General features: G+C 54.9%; 1 long non-coding RNA gene across 1 annotated transcript; it reads left to right on the top strand.

The window, feature by feature from the left end:
• Window positions 1-453: 453 nt before the first annotated feature.
• Window positions 454-2522, top strand: LOC149125757 (uncharacterized). The gene is made up of 3 exons (XR_016236767.1): window positions 454-680; window positions 1271-1538; window positions 2181-2522. It is a non-coding gene; the product is annotated as an uncharacterized LOC149125757 (long non-coding RNA).
• Window positions 2523-17001: the final 14479 nt, after the last annotated feature.

Here is a 17001-nt window from a genome sequence, read left to right as displayed (position 1 = left end):
GCTAAGACGCTGCTTGGGAAGCCCACATCCCACTGTCAGAGTGCCTGGCTCCGCTCTCGCTTCCAGCTTTCTGCTAGTGTGCAGCAAGTATGGCTCACATGCCTGGATCCCTGCCACCCACATGGGAGAGCCAAACTGGGTTCCAGTCAACTGGCCCAGCCCCAGCCATTGCAGGCATTTGGGGAGTGAACCAGAGACAGGAGATCTCTCTCTCTCTCTCTCTCTGTCCCTCTCTCTCCCTCTTTCAAAGAAAAAAGAAAATCACCAGAGCCGGGCCACCACCGCAAACCCCTGCCCTGCCCAAGGGCTCTATCACACGGGCTTCCCTCTGTAATGCCACCTAGGGACCCATGTGCCTTCTCTGGGAACTGCGGCCCCACCCACCGGCCACTGCAAGGGCTGCCACATCCCTACTAACACTTCTTCCCAGCCACTGTTTACTAGTGAGGGGACAGGAAGCTGGCATTCCTTCCCTGTGACTGCTGGATTCAGAGAGCAGGGATCAAAGCCAGCCCTCTGCAGGGACAGAGCCTGTGACATCTAGGACTGGGCAGCTATCAGTGGCTCTGTTTCTGGCCATGTGGGAGAAACAGGTCTACAGTGAGAGGCTGCAGTCCCTGGAGAGGGATATGCCGAAGGGAGATGCAGACAAAGAAGGTTCGGTCTGTCCAGGTGCTGCTGTGAGTACCATGGTCTTCTTTTTGCCTAAATGAGTGTAAGCTGGAGGCTGGTCACTTGCCTACAGCCCAGCCCAGCCCCCACATGCCCTTTGCCATCCTTCCCAGAAGCAGCAGTGCCAGGGAAAAGTCAAGGCATTGGCAGGGAGGGAAGGGGCACCCCTTGGGCTGTCCCTTGGGTTTCTCCCAACAATGGCATGGGTGACAACATTGTTTCTGGGATCGGGAACAGATCCCTCCCCGGATGCTCCCACCCTCCGCCAGCAGCCGAGGGAGGCAGAGGCGGGAATGGGTGGCAGGGGCAGTAGCTGGTGTCTTTAGAAACCTTCTGACGTGCAGGGGTCACCTCTGTGGCCACAGCTTCACAAGGACTGAGGGGGGAAGAGGTGGAGTCAGCAAAAAAAAAAAAAAAAAAAAAAAAAAAAAAAAAGACGAGAGAGCAGTCTGTTCTGTGCTAGGGAGGAAGACTGTGGCCCCAGGCTTGGGTGCAGAAAGGGGCTGGGAGACCCTGGAGCAACAGGACCAGCATGGACCCCTGATTGCCACTCAGGCCTGGCACTGTGGCCTTGCAGTTTCTCTTGTCTTTCCTTTAGGATCTCCAACTGTGAAACAAGCAATGGGAGTACAACATTCTCTGCCACAGACCCTGGTCTCAACCAAGACAGGGGACAACTTGGCTGCTCGAGTGATACCACATGGCTCCTAACCTTAGCACCTGCCAAGCATCTTTCAGCTCTAAGCACTGTGAATGACCGTGAACCTGCCTGCCCGAGGTGGGCAAGCCCACAGGGCCTTCCTAAATCTTCCAACACCAAAGGCCTCAGCTGCCAGGCATGAGGACCTCACCGTTGGCACAAACAGGTGGGAGAGGACAGGCAGGGAGGGCGAGCTACTGCCAAGGCAGGATCTGCCCCAATCTCGACCTCTCTAGGCCAGTTGGGTGTTCAGAGCAGATGAGATTTCAGACGTGGAGTTTCAGGCGACCAGGCCCAGCTAAGAGGGTGGGAGACTCCACACCTGCCAAGTGTGCAGCCAAGTGTGGCGGCGGGGGCTGAGGGTCACTGGCAGCAATGACAGTGTATGCCCGGGCATGAGTTTGTCACCAACATCAGGACGCGGCCATGGGGATGCTGATGGTTTCTGTACACAGAGTGGCAGGCAGAGGGAAGAGCGCCAAGCAGCAGCTGTGGATAAAAAGTCTCAGGAGGGCTGGGGCTTCCCCGGCCCTGAGCTGTCACAGTTCACACCAATGCAGGCAAACTGTGAAAGCCGGAAAGGCCTGGAGATTATGGTCCCTGGTGCACAGAGCCTACCCCGGGCAGCTTTCTCAGGCCAGCCTCACAGGTCCCTGGCATGTCAGTGTGAGACCAGCTGTGCAATGGGGTAGCTCACCGGGGGGCCGAGGGCACCAGCTTGAAGCGTCTAAACCCCACAGACACACTTCGCTCACTGCTTAGCTTCCCATGCCCTCTCCTCATTAGTTTCTCTCCTTCTGCTCACCAGGCCCCGTGACGATAGCACCCCTGAAGCTCAGCACCATCTGCAAGGGTGCCAATGGCCGGTCCTTGCCACCAGAACGGCAGCCGCTGGCCACACCTGACTGCTGAGCAGTTGGTGGGTGGCAAGTGAGGAGCTGCAGGGTTCGTTTTAGCTCATTCCACCTGTAACAGTCACGTGCGGCCAGCGGCCACTGCCTTGAACTGCCCAGCCCTGGCCCTCCCTGGCCGTGGGACGGTGAAGCTCCCTGAAGTCCAAACACTGAACCGCATCTGAGCACCAGGGATGATTAGGGTAGGGCTCCAGCGACAGAGGGGAAGGCAAATAAAAAGAAGAAGCTGACAGGCACATGCATTACCTTATTTCCTTATCACAGAACCCTGCAAAGTAGATGCGATTATCCCCCCCCACAGGTGACAGACTGAGACTCCAATAACTCACTGCTAATCACACCATGAGTGAGGGCCAAAGTCGTGGCCTGAACCCCAGCGTGTGACTCCCAAGTCCATGGTTTTCCACTCATCAGATAGCAGAGTGGGGAAAAGGCCCTTTCCTGGCACCGATGGGTTCCAGGGTTGAGCAGGGTGAAACCACGAGCCACTAGACAGTTCTCTAACTCGCCTCTTCCTGAGCTGGGTCTGCCCTGTTGTGACGATGTTATTTGGCTTGATGTGAACTTCTAGAAATCGCACCCACCCAGATGTATACACAGGGCCAAAGGCACACGGCCAACGAAAAATTATCTGCTACTGTGCTGTCCATTAGTGTAGATAATTAGCTATTGGTTTGATATTCTTGGCATAAGGGAAGGCAGAGTACTGCTTTGTTTGGGCTGATATTAAAATTACCCCTTCGTGCCCCTGCATGCTGATTTGCTCGCTCACCGGCAGACCAGACAGTGGGGTCAGGAGTGAGCTGGCAGGGAAGGAGCTGAGGGTGGAGAAGGAACTAACATTTCTTTTATATATATATATATATTTTGACAGGCAGAGTGGACAGTGAGAGAGAGAGACAGAGAGAAAGGTCTTCCTTTTTGCCGTTGGTTCACCCTCCAATGGCCGCCGCAGCCGGCGCGCTGCGGCCGGTGCATCGCGCTGATCCGAAGCCAGGAGCCAGGTGCTTCTTCTGGTCTCCCATGCAGGTGCAGGGCACAAGCACTTGGGCCATAGCAGAGGGCTGGCCTGGAAGAGGGGCAACCGGGACAGAATCCGGCGCCCCAACCGGGACTAGAACCTGGTGTGCCGGTGCCACAAGGTGGAGGATTAGCCTATTGAGCCGCGGTGCCAGCCGGAACTAACATTTCTTAGACATCTAAGACGTGCCAGGTACCAAGCTACAAGCTTCAGTAGGTGCTCTCAAGTCCTGAGCAGCCCCCTGAGCTAGATATGACCATACTGGTTTTATAGGAAGCAAGGTTGAGGCCCAGAGCGTGAGGCGCCTCTCTCAACGTCACACAGCTGATGGTGGCAGAGGACAAATTCAAAACTGGGTCTGCCTGGCTCCACACCCCTTCCAGAAACCCAGAAACCACCACCCCCCCCCCACTGCTAGTCAGGTGCTGGGACGCCTTTCCCACACTCTGTAGGGTCCCGCCCAAGTCAAGCCCCTTCCCCAGATGCGCAGGCTCCCATGAGCAGGACAGGACCCCAGCCCCCAAGCCCATTGTGCCATGGACGACAATGAGAGACAGGCGGCCCCCTTCTTACCCACCACTTTCCTCCCCGCCCCGCAGGGTGCTGCCAGTTCAGCACAATAGTGCATTCTCTGTCCAAGAGCCTCGGCTGGCGGCCCCCAGGTCTGCAGCCCCTTCGGACAATGGCAGGACCCACAGAGCCTGATAGCCGGTGACAAATGTATGTGAATGACCAGCTCACAGGAAGTGGCCTTCAATAGTCCGATAGCTTCCTGTATCCTGACATTGTGAAGGCCCACTTCCTGCACTGTCTCCGAAAATACAGCCAGGCAAAGCTGGGGGCAGGGGCAGAAGCCCGGTTTCCCAGAGTACCCCCGGCCCAGGCTGGTCTGCGCACTGGACTGGGGCTCCCGGGGATGCCACCAGCCTCACCTGGTTCCCTGCCTCCGACTTGAGGGTGAATTCCTCCCTGGCCTCCGACCAGTCCCTCCACCTCTAGGCCAACCCCACCCACGTCCAGTGAGAACAAAACGACCTATTTTTAAAGATTTTACAGCTTTCCTTAGACTCACCCTCTGCCCTCCTGCCCTCCTGGGACCCAGGCCTTCCACTCCCTATCCCAAAAGGCTCCTTTGTGTCTCCCCTAGCCCCTCTGCAGCCACAAAACACCCTTCCCAGGGTCCACCGGCCACTTGGTTCTCAGCGATGACCTTCGATAGGCTCTGACGCTTCTGAACTCCCCCTTCCAGGAACTTTGACTCCCCGGAGAAGATAATCACAATTCCTTCAGCTTCCTCTGCGGTGCAAAAAGCAAAGCGAAGCAAAAGAGCCAGGGGAGCAGGGAGGCCTCCTTTATCTCTGAGCTCCAGCCAGACCTGCAAGAAGGCTTCCCCAGCTTGTGCATGCCCCCCTGCAGCTCACCTCCCAGCCCGAGCTGGTGGAAGAGATCAAGACCACCAGGCAACCAGCAGGCAAGCAGGAGCGAGAGGGGGAGCCCACGTCTCCTGCGGCGTCGAGCGCTGTGCTCGGCACATCCCCCTTAACCACCTGAAGTGGGTGGTAAACCCCCATACCAAAGACAAGGATACAGGGAAGCCAGCCATGTGGGCCAGAGCCTTGGGGCCCATGGAGCGCAGTGGGGAGCCACACTACTCCAGCCTTGCTTGGACTGGGGGGTAGGTTGAGGTTTAGATTCAGGGGAATGGGAAAGACCCATCAGCCCCTTCTTTCACACCAGCTCCTGGGACCCCCCTCTCCCGGATGTTAAAAAGTCCTCTCCCAACTTCCTGGCGCTGGAGAAGGAACCCTGGAGTGCGGCAGGCACAGGCTGCACCCAGTCCTGCCAGCAGCCTGTCTCGGGGAGTATTGTTCTCGGCTCCAACAAAGCGGGCACTGAACCAGCCACTAGCCTCAGGCCATTGTGGTCATCTGGGTTGGGGGGGGTTGGCTGGAGGGGAGCAGGTCAAGAGGTAACAACCCATTCATCCCCTCCTGGCCACTGGAGACCAGAGAGCCGCAGCTCAGTCCGTCAGGAGCCCTGGGCTGCAGTGTGCAGGAATTGGGGAGAACAAAGAGGTCTCTGGAGATGAAAGGAAGGAGGACGGGAGGAAGCCCTCGCCGGCTTTCCCACCCTCCACCCTCCACTGTCCACAGAAAGGACAGTGAGGGACTCCATGGAGTTGGGAGGGTCAGCCAGCTTCACTGGGGTAGAAAAGAGCTCAGAGCCAGCCAGTGGGCTCTCCTCTCGGCACGACCGTTACTCAGCATGGGACGGAGACAGCCACGCGGCCCCCGTGGTCCGCAGACAGAGAAAACCACCCCTGTGGGCATGATCAGAGGAGACATCAGGAAGCCCCCAGCCCAACACGCAGCCTCACGAGCTCAGTGACAGGACCTCTGGCCCAGCTAACAGGGCTGCCTGGAAGAACGACGGGAGAGAGGGCGAGACAAGGAGCTCACCTGTCCTCTGAGGCCAGTACCCAGTCCCAGCAAGCCCCACCCTGCCCTCAGCGTTTATCAGAAAACCTGTGAGCAAGGGTGGGTTTTCAAGGCTGTGGTTACGACGTCACTTGGGACTCTGCATCCCGAATCGGCAGAGTGCCTGGGTTCAAGTCCTGGCTCCACTTCCAATTCCAGCTTCCTGCTGATGTAGACGCCAGGAGGCAGCAGGTGATGCCACAGGTACTTGGGTTCCTGCAACCCACACGGGAGACCCAGATTGAGTTCCTGATTCCTGGCTTCCGCCTGGACCAGCTCTAGCTGTTGTGGCATTTGCCATCTGATACTTCTCTGCCTTTCAATTAATTAATTAATTAATTGTGGTTTTTTTTTTTTTTTTAACATGAGTGGAGGTGGGTGGGAATCTTTATCAGAATATCAGCACGGACCAACTCCAATCAGCCAGGTAAATCTTCTGGAAAAAATAATAGAAGTGATGTTTGGATTCCAGGTGCTATTTCTCCCACTTCCCACAGGTCGGGTACATGGAGAGTTGCCCAGTTCAGCTAAAAGTGGGGGCGTTACCCCCTACAAAGTTTGGGAGCTCCCTCTGGAGAGCCAGGCTGCAGCATGGAGGCGGAAGGGCAGCCAGGCTCTGATAAGACAGGAGCAGGACAGGACCGAGCCTGGGGCTGCTGACTGTTCTTTCACCCCAGGGACCACAGGGATAATCAGCTCACAGAGCCTTCCGGTCTCTAGGCGTTTGGTTCCCACCCTAAGACCTCTGGGGAGAGAGCAGGAGGAGGAGCCTGCACCAGCCTCACCCCAGAGCCAAGCAGGCAGCCAGGCGGGTAGACACTACGTCCCCAGCTCTGCTGCCACCACTTACCTCTGCCGAGGACTCCCACCAGCAGCCTCCTGGAATTGTGTCCCCCCCAAAACCCTGTGTTGGAGGCCCACACCTCAGTATCTCAGAATGTGACTTAAAAGAGGTGACTAAGGCAAAATGAAGTTGTGGGGGGAGGGTAACCTGGTGCAACTCACAGGGAGACCCCAGTAGCATGCACAGAGGGGCACCTGTGAGAAACAGCAGTGAGAAGGCAGCCATCTGCAAGCTGAGGGAGGCCTCACAAGACACCAAGCCTGTAGCCACCCAGACCTTGACTTCAGCCACCAGGACCATGGGAAAATCAAATTTTCTGTTGAAGCCACTCCATCCTGCGTGTTCGCTGTGGCAGCTGAGCAGATTGTAGTATCCTCCCCTGACTGTCTGGCAATCAGTCGTGAGCAAGAGTCTGGAGAACATGTTCCCCCACACCCCTAGCCATTCCTCACCTCGCCACAGCAATGACCCAGGAAGGTGCCTGAGCCCAGCCCCACCACTTAGCTCCCCAGCTTCTGGAGCCTCCTCCAGGAACCTGTCCATCTTCTATAAGCCGATCAGTGAGCCAATCAAGGCAGGGTTGGGGGAAGGGAGGAGGTGGTGCAGGGGTCCCTGCAGGAGGCCAGGGCACCACACACAGGGACTGGGGAGTGGGGAGGCAGTGACACAGGGGGCAGATGGCAGAGCCAACAGGCGTCAGTGCTGGAGGAGCAGCCTCTGCCCCAGCATCACTGCAGGCCATGGTTTCTCCTGTACACGCAGGTACCCCGTCTGAGAGACAGAGGCAGACAGACCGCAGTCCCCAAGTGTGGCTCCGTGCAACAGATGGAAACAACAAACACTACTCATAACGGTAGCCAGCTTGTCCTCAGGGCTGTGTTCCAAACGCCTGCGTGAGTTTGCATCCTCACGGTAACCCCATGAGAGAAGCAACGTACTAGCCTCATCGGACACGTGAGCAGGAGACACCAAGGCAAACAGCCAAAGGATGCCGAGCTGCACGGAGCAGCGCCAGGCGCTGAACACAGCAGGCCAACTCCAGAGAGGGTCTGGGGGAAGGCTGGGATCTGAGCCCATCAAGGTCTCAGTGTTACATCAGTGAGGTGAGGGCCAGCCAAGGACAGGGCTATAGGGACAACAGCAGCTGAACAATCCTTTGTCATCAATCGGCCAAGTTATAAACACACAGGACTCCCATCTGTGGGAAAGACTGTGACCTCCTACCCTCCAGCACGTGGGGAAAACAGCTAGCAGAGCATCAAAGGGGCAGAGCTACCCCAAGAGTTGATCTTTGGTCTGTGCATTGGGAAGATGAACCCGGGAAGGATGCAGGAAAAGCAGGCTGGCCGCACGTGACAGGTATGTCACGGGAGCTGCCAGCCAGAGGCCTGTGGCTGTGCTGTGGCCGGGGCCCTCAAGGGTGCTCTCCCTCACCGTGGAGCCAAGCAATCTGCAGGCCCAAAGCTGACTCTGCTTTCCTGTGCTGACAAGAGGTAAGCTGGGGGAGCCAGCACTGTGGTGTATTAGGCTAAGCCTCCACCTGTGGTGCCGGCATCCCATGTAGGCACCAGTTCATGTCCCGGCTACTCTACTTCCGATCCAGCTCTCTGCTATGGCCTGGGAAAGCAGTGAAGATGGCCCAAGTGCTTGGAGCCCTGCACCCGTGTGGAAGATCTGGAAGAAGCTCCTGGCTCCTGGCTTCACCCTGGCCCAGCTCTGGCATTTGTGGCCATTTGAGGAGTAAACCAGCAGATGGAAGACCTCTCTGTCTCTTCCTGTCTCTGTAAATCTGCCTCTCAAACAAATACATTTTTAAAAGGGAGGTGGGGTGGGTGGGAGGCAAGCCGGGGAGGGGAGAGAGTTCAGGGCTGCAGGACCAGATCTGCCGAGAATCCATGTTCTCTTGGTTGAGCCATTTCCTGCTCAATGCCTCTGATCCCCTTGTTAGCCAAAGGAGAATAAGTGCCCTTCTCACTGCTAAATTGAATTCCTTGGAGATGAGGGAGAAGTGGCAAGAGGGTTTCAGATAAAATCAAGACGCTGTGGCGTAGCGGGTAAAGCTGCTACCTGCAGTGTCAGCATCCTATACGGGCACCAGTTAGAGTCCTGGTTGCTCCTCTTCCGATCCAACTCTGCAATAGCCTGGGAACGCAGTAGAAGACAGCCCAAGTGCATGGGCCTCTGCACCTGTGTGGGAGATCCAGATAAATCTTCTGGCTTCGGATTGGCCCATCTCTGGCTATTGCAGCCATCTGGGGAGTGAACCAGCGAACAGAAGACTTTCTCTCTGCCTTTGCCTCTCTGTAACTCTGCCTTTCAAATAAATAAATAAATCTTAAAAAAAAGAGAGAGAGAGATGTTTTGTGTGAGCTCCTGGGAGAAATGAGGGGACTGGAGCCCACCCTGCCCGTTTCCCGGGCTTCTGGCCTCACCTGCCAAGCCACCACCTTGTGGGCCTCAGCCACCTCCAAGGAGCACACGTGGACAGAAGAGACACACAGCACTGTGCCTCCCACCGTCTCCCACCCTAAGGGCTGGGCCAGCTGTCTGCTGGAGGCAGCCGGCCTGAGCTCAGACCCAGGGCCTTCAGGACTCCTCGGAGTTTCCCCATCCACCCTGCGGAGCTGCTGCACAGCTTTGATCACGGCTACACGAAGGGTTTCCTGAATGCTTTCCTGAGAACATTGTTCCCCACCACGGAGTCATCGGGGTCAAATTCATCATGGGCCGTGCTGGTCCAGGTCCTACCCAGCAGGGGAAGCGCAGCCCTCTGCCCAGGCCCCAGGGCCCCTGGGAAAAAGTAAGCCAGCAGCTTCTCCGGATTCAGCTCATTACCAGGCTCAGGGAAAGCGAAACGGTAGCAAAACTGTGGCCACACACCTGGCAGCACAGCTCCCTGTCCAGGGCTGGGCTCCACAGCCAGGCCGGCCCTTCTCCTTCGCAGATTCACCCTCCAGGGCCCCTTCCTTCAACCAGCATGTACTGACAACGACTGTGCATCAACCACTGTGCTCGAGGAACTCAGCTAGGGGCCGACAGGCAGGACTCGGTCCCTGCCCTCAAGGAGCTCACAGCCTAAGGGGGACACAGACACATGCCAATCACAGTGCCTTTTTTTTTTTTTTTTTATTTATGGAGTCAGTGCTGTGGTGTAGCAGGTAAAGCCATCACCTATGGGCACCAGTTTGAGTCCTAGCTGCTCCACTTCCAATCTAGCTCTCTGCTATGGCCCAGGAATAGAAGATGGCCCAAGTCCTTGGGCTCCTGCATTCCAGTGGGAGGCCCTGAAGAAGCTCCAGGCTCCTGATGGGCCCAGCTCCAGCCATTGTGGCCATCTGGGGAGTGAACCAGATAAATAAATAAATAAATCTTTTAAAAAATAAAATCTTTTTTTAAATTTGAGATTAGTAGCCTTTTTTTAAGATTTATTTATTTATTTGAAAGAATGATAGGGGCAGGTGGTGGGGACACAGAAATCTTCCATCTGCTAGTAGACTCTGCAAATGGCCGCAACAGCCAGAGCTAGGCTGATCCAAAGACAGGAACCAGGAGCCTCCTCCAGGTCTCCCATGTGGGTGCAGGGGCCTAAGCACTTGGACCATCTTCTGCTGCTCTTCCAGGCACATTAGCAGAGAGCTGGGTTGTAAGAAGAACAGCCAGGACTCGAACAGCATCCATATGGGATGCTGGCACCACAAGTGGCAGCTTTACCCGCTGTGCCACAGTGCCGGCCCCATAAAATCTTTAAAAAATTTTATTTTATTTGAAAGGCAGATTTAGAGAGAGAAAGAGAGATTAATCTTTCACCTGCTGGTTCACTCCCCAGATGGCTGCAACAGCCAGGGCTGGGCTAGACGAAAGCCAAGAGCTTCATCCGGGTCTCCCACACCAGTGGCAAAGGCCCACATAGTTGGGCCGTCTTCCACTGCTTTCCCAGCTGCATCAGCAGGGAGCTGGATCAGAAGTGGACACAAACTGGTGACCAGGTGGGATGCCGACGTTGTAGGCAGAGGCTTTACCTGCTACACCACAATGCCAGGCCCATCACAATGCTGGAGAAGCAGAGGGGGAATGCCTGTCTCTGCTTAGGAGAGTCAGGTATGGATCCACATGCTAACCTCCTAGCATAACCAAAAGCTCACCAGGTGGCCAAAGAAAGAAGAGCCAGGGAGGCATAACACAGAGTGGAAGTATCCAGGTTTGAATGAGCCTAAACACGTTCAGGACATGGCAAAAATTACCTTATCATAGGACATAGAAACAAAAATTACCTTATCATAGGACAGGGGACGAAGCTAAGGAAGTGGGTTTGGTTACGATGGTGAAAGATCTTGCCTGGCATGCAGAGGGCTTTGAAAATAGCCAGGAAGGTCTCTGATGGACAGCCTCATCAACTATGTCTTAGGGGTGGGCATTTGGCATAGCAGTTAAGTTGCCACTTGAGATGGCCACAGCCCATATCAGAGTGCCTGGTTAGAGCCCTGGTTTCTCTGCTGCTTTTTTTTTTTTTTAAAGATTTATTTATTCATTTGAAAGTCAGAGTTACACAGAGGGAGAGGGAGAGAGAGAGGAAAGGAGGGAGGGAGGGATGGAGGGAGGGAGGGAGAAGTCTTCCATCCACTGGTTCACTCCCCAATTGGCAGCAACAGCTTAAGCTGTGCCAATCCGAAGCCAGGAGCCAGGAGCCTCCTCCAGGTCTCCCATGTGGGTGCAGGGGCCCAAGGACTTGGGCCATCTTCTACTGTTTTCCCAGGCCATAGCAGAGAGCTGGATCGGAAGTGGAGCAGCCAGGACTCAAACTGGCACCCATATGGGATGCCAGCACTGCAGGCTGCAGCTTTACCCGCTACGCCACAGTGCTGGCCCCTCCTCTGCTTCTGATCCAGCTTCCTGCTACGTGCACAGGTGATGGCTCAAGCATTTGGGTCCCTACCACCAATATGGCAGACCCAGATTGAGTTCCCAGATCCTGGCTTTGGCCCTGCCTGGCCCTGGCTGTTATAAGCATTTGGGGAGTGAACTAGCAGTTGGAAGATCTCTCTGTCTCTCTACCTTTCAAACGAATGGAAAATTGAAATCTTAAAAACATGTTTTAGAAAGTAAATGCTGTCAGAAACAGGGAGAAGGGAGAACTTTCAGGAAGAGATCATAAGGGTCTTCAGCAAGGGGGTTTGGAGAGGATGGGATGCAGATGTGGAAGAAGTGAGCCACCCTGGCTGAAGACACTGCCAGATGTTTCATAAACGTCACCTGCACTGCACCACTCTGGGAGATGGGACACTAGAAGAGCCCAGACACGTCCGTAGTCACAGCCCCAGGTCAATACCAGTGCACTACATGGTGAATCTAGACAGAGACGTCCAGTGTGCTGTTTCAGAAACTCATCCAGCACTTACAGGGAGCCTCGGAACTAGAGATACACATTTGAGAGTCAAGGTAGACACTGATGATGGAGGCTGAAGCCACGGATGAGGCTAAGACTGCCCACCAAGAAAACAGAGGCAGGACCGAAGCGGGAAGAACACCCACACACAGGAGGACAGGGGAGAGCCAGACCAGGAGAGGGAGACAGCGGTGACGTCAAGGGAATTCCACAAAGGGAGTCAAGGCAAAGACCTAGAATATGACAAAAACATGATGCAAGACTTGCAATTGTAAAGGCTTCTAGCCAAAATGACTTCACCCCTGTAGTGGTGGAGGCAGAGAGCAGGCAAGCAGCAAAGGGATAAGAAGAGGGCAGGGGTGAGCTTGCAGGCTGGAGGAGCTCCGTCAATCACCTAGGGCTGGACATTTGGCCTGGAGGGTTAGATACCACTTGGGAGATTGTGTCCTGTATTGAAATATTGGATTCAATCCCCCGCTCCAGTGTGAATCCAGCTTCCTGCCAGTGCAGACCCTGGGAGGCACTGTGACAGCTCAAGAAACTGGGTTCCCTCTACCCACCCACATGGGACACTTGGATTGAGTTCCCAGGTTCCAGCCTCTGCTTGGCTCAGCCCCAACTACTGCAGGCATTTAGGGAGGGAATCAGTAGAGTGAGCGCGCTTGTGCACATGCACTCTAATAATTTTTTTTAAAGATTTATGTATTTATTTGAAAGGCAGAGTTACACAGAAAGAAGAGAGGCAGAGAGAGAAAGAGAGATCTTCCATCCACTGGTTCACTCCCCAAGAGGCCACAACAGCTGGGGCTGTGCCAATCTGAAGCCAGGAGCCAGGGGCTTCTTCCGGGTCTTCCACGTGGGTGCAGGGACCCATGGACTTGGGCCATCTTCCACTGCTTTCCCAGGCCATAGTAGAGAGCTGGATCGGAAGTGGAGCAGCTGGAACTCAAACTGGTTCCCATATGGGATGCTGGCACTGTAGGCAGTGGCTTTACCCATTATGCCACAGTGCTGACCACTCTAATACTTAAATTTTAAAGAAATTAAAACACTGATGCCCATGGGCTGTTGAACCCTTAGCTGCAGTGCAAGGGAGGTTTGGTCATGCAAACTGCTCCAGCTGCTCTTGGCAGCTCAGGCTCAGAAGCAGACAGGAATGGGGCTGGAGCTGGAAGTGAGCGAAGACAGGCAGGCAGAGGGCAGGAGGCGTGGGGAGGGGGCTCTGGATTCTTCCAGACAGAAAAGTTGCCCTTGTTGAAGACTTTTTAAAATCTCAATCATTAAGAGGACCCATTTGGCAGTTTTTCAACAACAAAAACAAACCAAAAGCCAGGGCTTACCTTTGTATCATGCAAAAAAGATTTGATAAAAGATGTTAGCAAATGTAATGCAAAAAGAATAAACTGTTTTGAAGGACATCAGAGGCACCGCGGGAACAAGCTGGGAACACACAGACCGATGACCACTTACTGAGTCGCCCAAAGACTGCTATGGAGCAAGTACTTTAAAAAAGAGCCCATGTACAGCAGACGGAAACAATAGCGTTTATTTATTTATATTTCATTATTCAGCTGCTGCCATCCCAGCTGGATAAAAGGGAGGTTTCACTGGGCCACAAACATCTAGTCCTTGCACATTTCCAAAGACCCTAGGCCAATTTCCCACTCTCTGCACATGAGCAGCAGGGAACACAGTTGCAGCCCCGTTTTTCAGGTGGGGAAATGAAGGCGAGGGGGGCTGGAGCAGCATTCCACAGGTCTCTCGGTTCTACCACCTGCAAGCCGAGGCTCACTCTTCTCACTAGTCTGCGACTTGGAGACACTCTAGAACACCTTGCTCCCCGCTTCTCATCTCTGAGTTTACAAACTGCACAGATATAACCTCTGCTTAGTAACACAGCCCTAAAGCTGGCAAACCCCTGGCCAGCTCAGCTCTTCCAAGGCAGTCCTTCCTCTGAGAACTCTAAGAAGCCCTCAGCTCCCAGGCCTGGGAGGGCCCCTGCCATCACTCAGCCAAGACTGCTCTCTCCCACCCACTGGGAACACAAGGATGTGTGCAACCACGACAATTGTCCCAGGTTCTTCCTGCAATGAAATCACACCGGCAGGGGCCAGCACTGTGGCGGTTAATGCCCTGGCCTGAAGCGCTGGCATTGCATTTGGGTGCCGGTTCGAGTCCCGGTTGCTCCACTTCCTATCCAGCTCTCTGCTGTGGCCTGGGAAAGCAGTAGAGAATGGCCCAAGTCCTTGGGCCCCTGCGCCCATGTGGGAGACCCGGAAGAAGCTCCTGGCTCCTGGCTTCAGATCGGCACAGCTCTGGCCATTGCAGCCAACTGAGGAGTGAACCAGCGGATAGAGGATTTCTCTCTCTCTCTCTGCCTCTCTTCTTTCTGTGTAACTCTGACTTTCAAATAAATTTAAAAAAAAAAGAAAGAAAGAAAGAAATCACACCTGCACATGCTGGTTACCTTTCCCTTGCCCCAGCCCAGCCAAGATCCTTAATCCCGATCTGCAGATGAGGAGAGTGAGGTGGAGGGAGTCTGCACAACAGCAATCCATCAGACTCTAGGATCCACTTGATTTTTACGCTGCCACACTGCCCAGGGGTCACCAGCCTCTAAGCGCTCAGAGACCCACACCAAATTGGGAGCAGCAAAGTAGACGACACAGGAGCTTTCTCGTTTCCGCTGCCTGGCTCCCGACCCAGACTCCAGCGAGGTTAATTCCACGGTGCTTCACTTGGCCGGTGGCCCCACCAGGCCGGGGCCCCAGGAAGCTGACGAGAGGCAAAGGGCTCCCTGGCAGGCCTGTCCTGGCGGCTGTCCAGCTGACTTGTGCTAACACAGCAACAGGCGCAGGAAAGGGTCTGGAGAGTGGAAAAGCACCAGACTGGGCTCCTGCCCTGCTCAGCCAGGACAACCCTGCCTTAGAGCCCCCACCGTCACGGGGGTGGGGGTCAGGGACCAACCGAAGGGGTCGAGTGGGTTTCAGTGAACCGTGACTGCACGCCCAGTCAAAAAGGGAGTCATAGGCCTGCAAGGTCAATCAGCGAACATGGAAGAAAACCAGGCCACACCCTGGTTCATCCCACGCAACCCTGGCCTGTCTTTGCTGCATCCACAGAAACCCTGCCACTAATGCCACCCGAGCAGAGGCGAGACGGCACGCAGTCTCAGAGCTACCGCCAGGGGAGCAGCCCTCAGCCAGCCTGTGGGAATGATCGAGCTGCGAGTATTAATAGATGTGCAGACATTGGGTGAGGATGTGCCCTAGGAAATGAATTTAAAAGGGGGCACAAAGTGAGAGGAGGAGAAGGGAGCAACTTGGACTTTCCAAAGATAGGGCTTCCTCCGCCAGGCTCGGGGAGGAGGCACACAGGGAGACAGGGTTATTCCAGAATAACTGCAAATCTAAAAGCGGCCGTGGGAAAACGGTTTGGTTGTGTTTTCGTAGGCCTCCCATCTTCAAGTGCTTTCTTGGGTTGATATTAAGCTGGGCAAGTGCAGGATGCTCAAAAGTGTCCCGGTGGAAACAAATTCTGAGGGCTAACAGCTGCTAGATCACTACAAAAACCTCTGTCACTGGAAGAGAGAGTTTCAGAAGTCACCAACTGGCAGTCACTGGGTCCAGCTGATGTCACAGGTGTGTCAGCATAGAGTTTCTTAAGGGATTGTCAACATTTAAAAACCAGATGGCTCGGGGCCAGGGGAATCCCACTGAATTTCTAGCATCTGTTAGGGCAAAAGCGGCAAACCTAGCTCCAGCAGCATAAGCAGCACCTGCTGGGAGCTGAATCCGCTGCCTCCTCCAGGCAGGCCAGCGGCAGCCGGCGGGCCTGTTCCTCACCTGACTGATGCCAGCAGGCATCAGGGCTCCCTCCTCCCAGGTCAGCCCAGGGAAGCTCTCGCCAGGCTTGGTGATGCACAGGGAAGCCACAGGGTGGCAGCACTGGTCTTGTCAATGAGGCCCAGGCTGCCAGGTGAGCTTCCAGGACTGGAAACCTCTTTCCTCACACTCTCCACATTAACATGTGCTCACTCCAACATTCTCCCGACAGCTCACTGGAAGGAAGCCGCCAGGCCACCGATCTGTGCTGCTTTTCTCAGGCCAACGCCCCTTAGGCCCTCCCACGCCACAGCTGGCATCTCCACAGGCCAGCCCACTGGGGATGGGAACGCAGGGGCCTGAGGGAAGGTGGCATGGTGATTCAGCTTCCAGCTTGAACCGCTGGCACTAGGTCTTCCATCTTTTTCTGTAAAAGCTGCTAGAAATTCAAATCCAGTGGAGTTTTTTTTTTTAAGCATATTTTTAAATGGTGACATTAAAAAAAAACACACAACTGTACTAACACCACCTGTGGAGTCGGTATGACCCAGTGGCTGCCAGTCTGTGACCTCTTAATTCTTTTTTTTAATTAATTTTTTTTTGACAGGCAGAGTTAGACAGTGAGAGAGATAGAGAGAAAGGTCTTCCTTCTGTTGGTTCACCCCGCAAATGGCCACCACAGCCAGCGTGCTGTGCCGTTCGGAAGCCAGGAGCCGGGTGCTTCCTCCTGGCCTCCCATGCAGGTGCAGGGCCCAAGCACTTGGGCCATCCTCCACTGCCTTCCCAGGCCACAGCAGAGAGCTGGACTAGAAGAGGAGCAACTGGTGCCCCAAACGGGACTAGAACCTAGGGTGTCGGTGCCGCAGGTGGAGGATTAGCCTAGTGAGCTACGGCACCGGCCAGCCAGTCTGTGACTTCTGAAATGGTCCCTCTCCTAATGAGATGGTTTTTGTAGGGATTCTACCCTCAGGGCCAGCACTGTGGCACAACAGGTTAAGCTGCCCCTGGGACGCGGACACCCTTTCTGAGTGCAAACTGGTTTCCTAACTGCTCCACTTCCGATCCAGCTCCCTGCTCATGTACCTGGGTGAGGCAGTGGAAAATGGCCCTAGTGCTTGGGCCCCTGCCACCCGCCTGGACAGGGCTCCAGGCTACTGGTTTTGGTC

This window comes from Oryctolagus cuniculus, chromosome 7 (assembly GCF_051225735.1).
Source record: "Oryctolagus cuniculus isolate XC-2025 breed Fujian yellow rabbit chromosome 7, ASM5122573v1, whole genome shotgun sequence".
Taxonomy (NCBI): Eukaryota; Metazoa; Chordata; class Mammalia; order Lagomorpha; family Leporidae; genus Oryctolagus; species Oryctolagus cuniculus.
The sequence above is the reverse complement of the archived record's forward strand: the minus strand, read 5'-3'. Positions and strand labels throughout refer to the sequence as shown.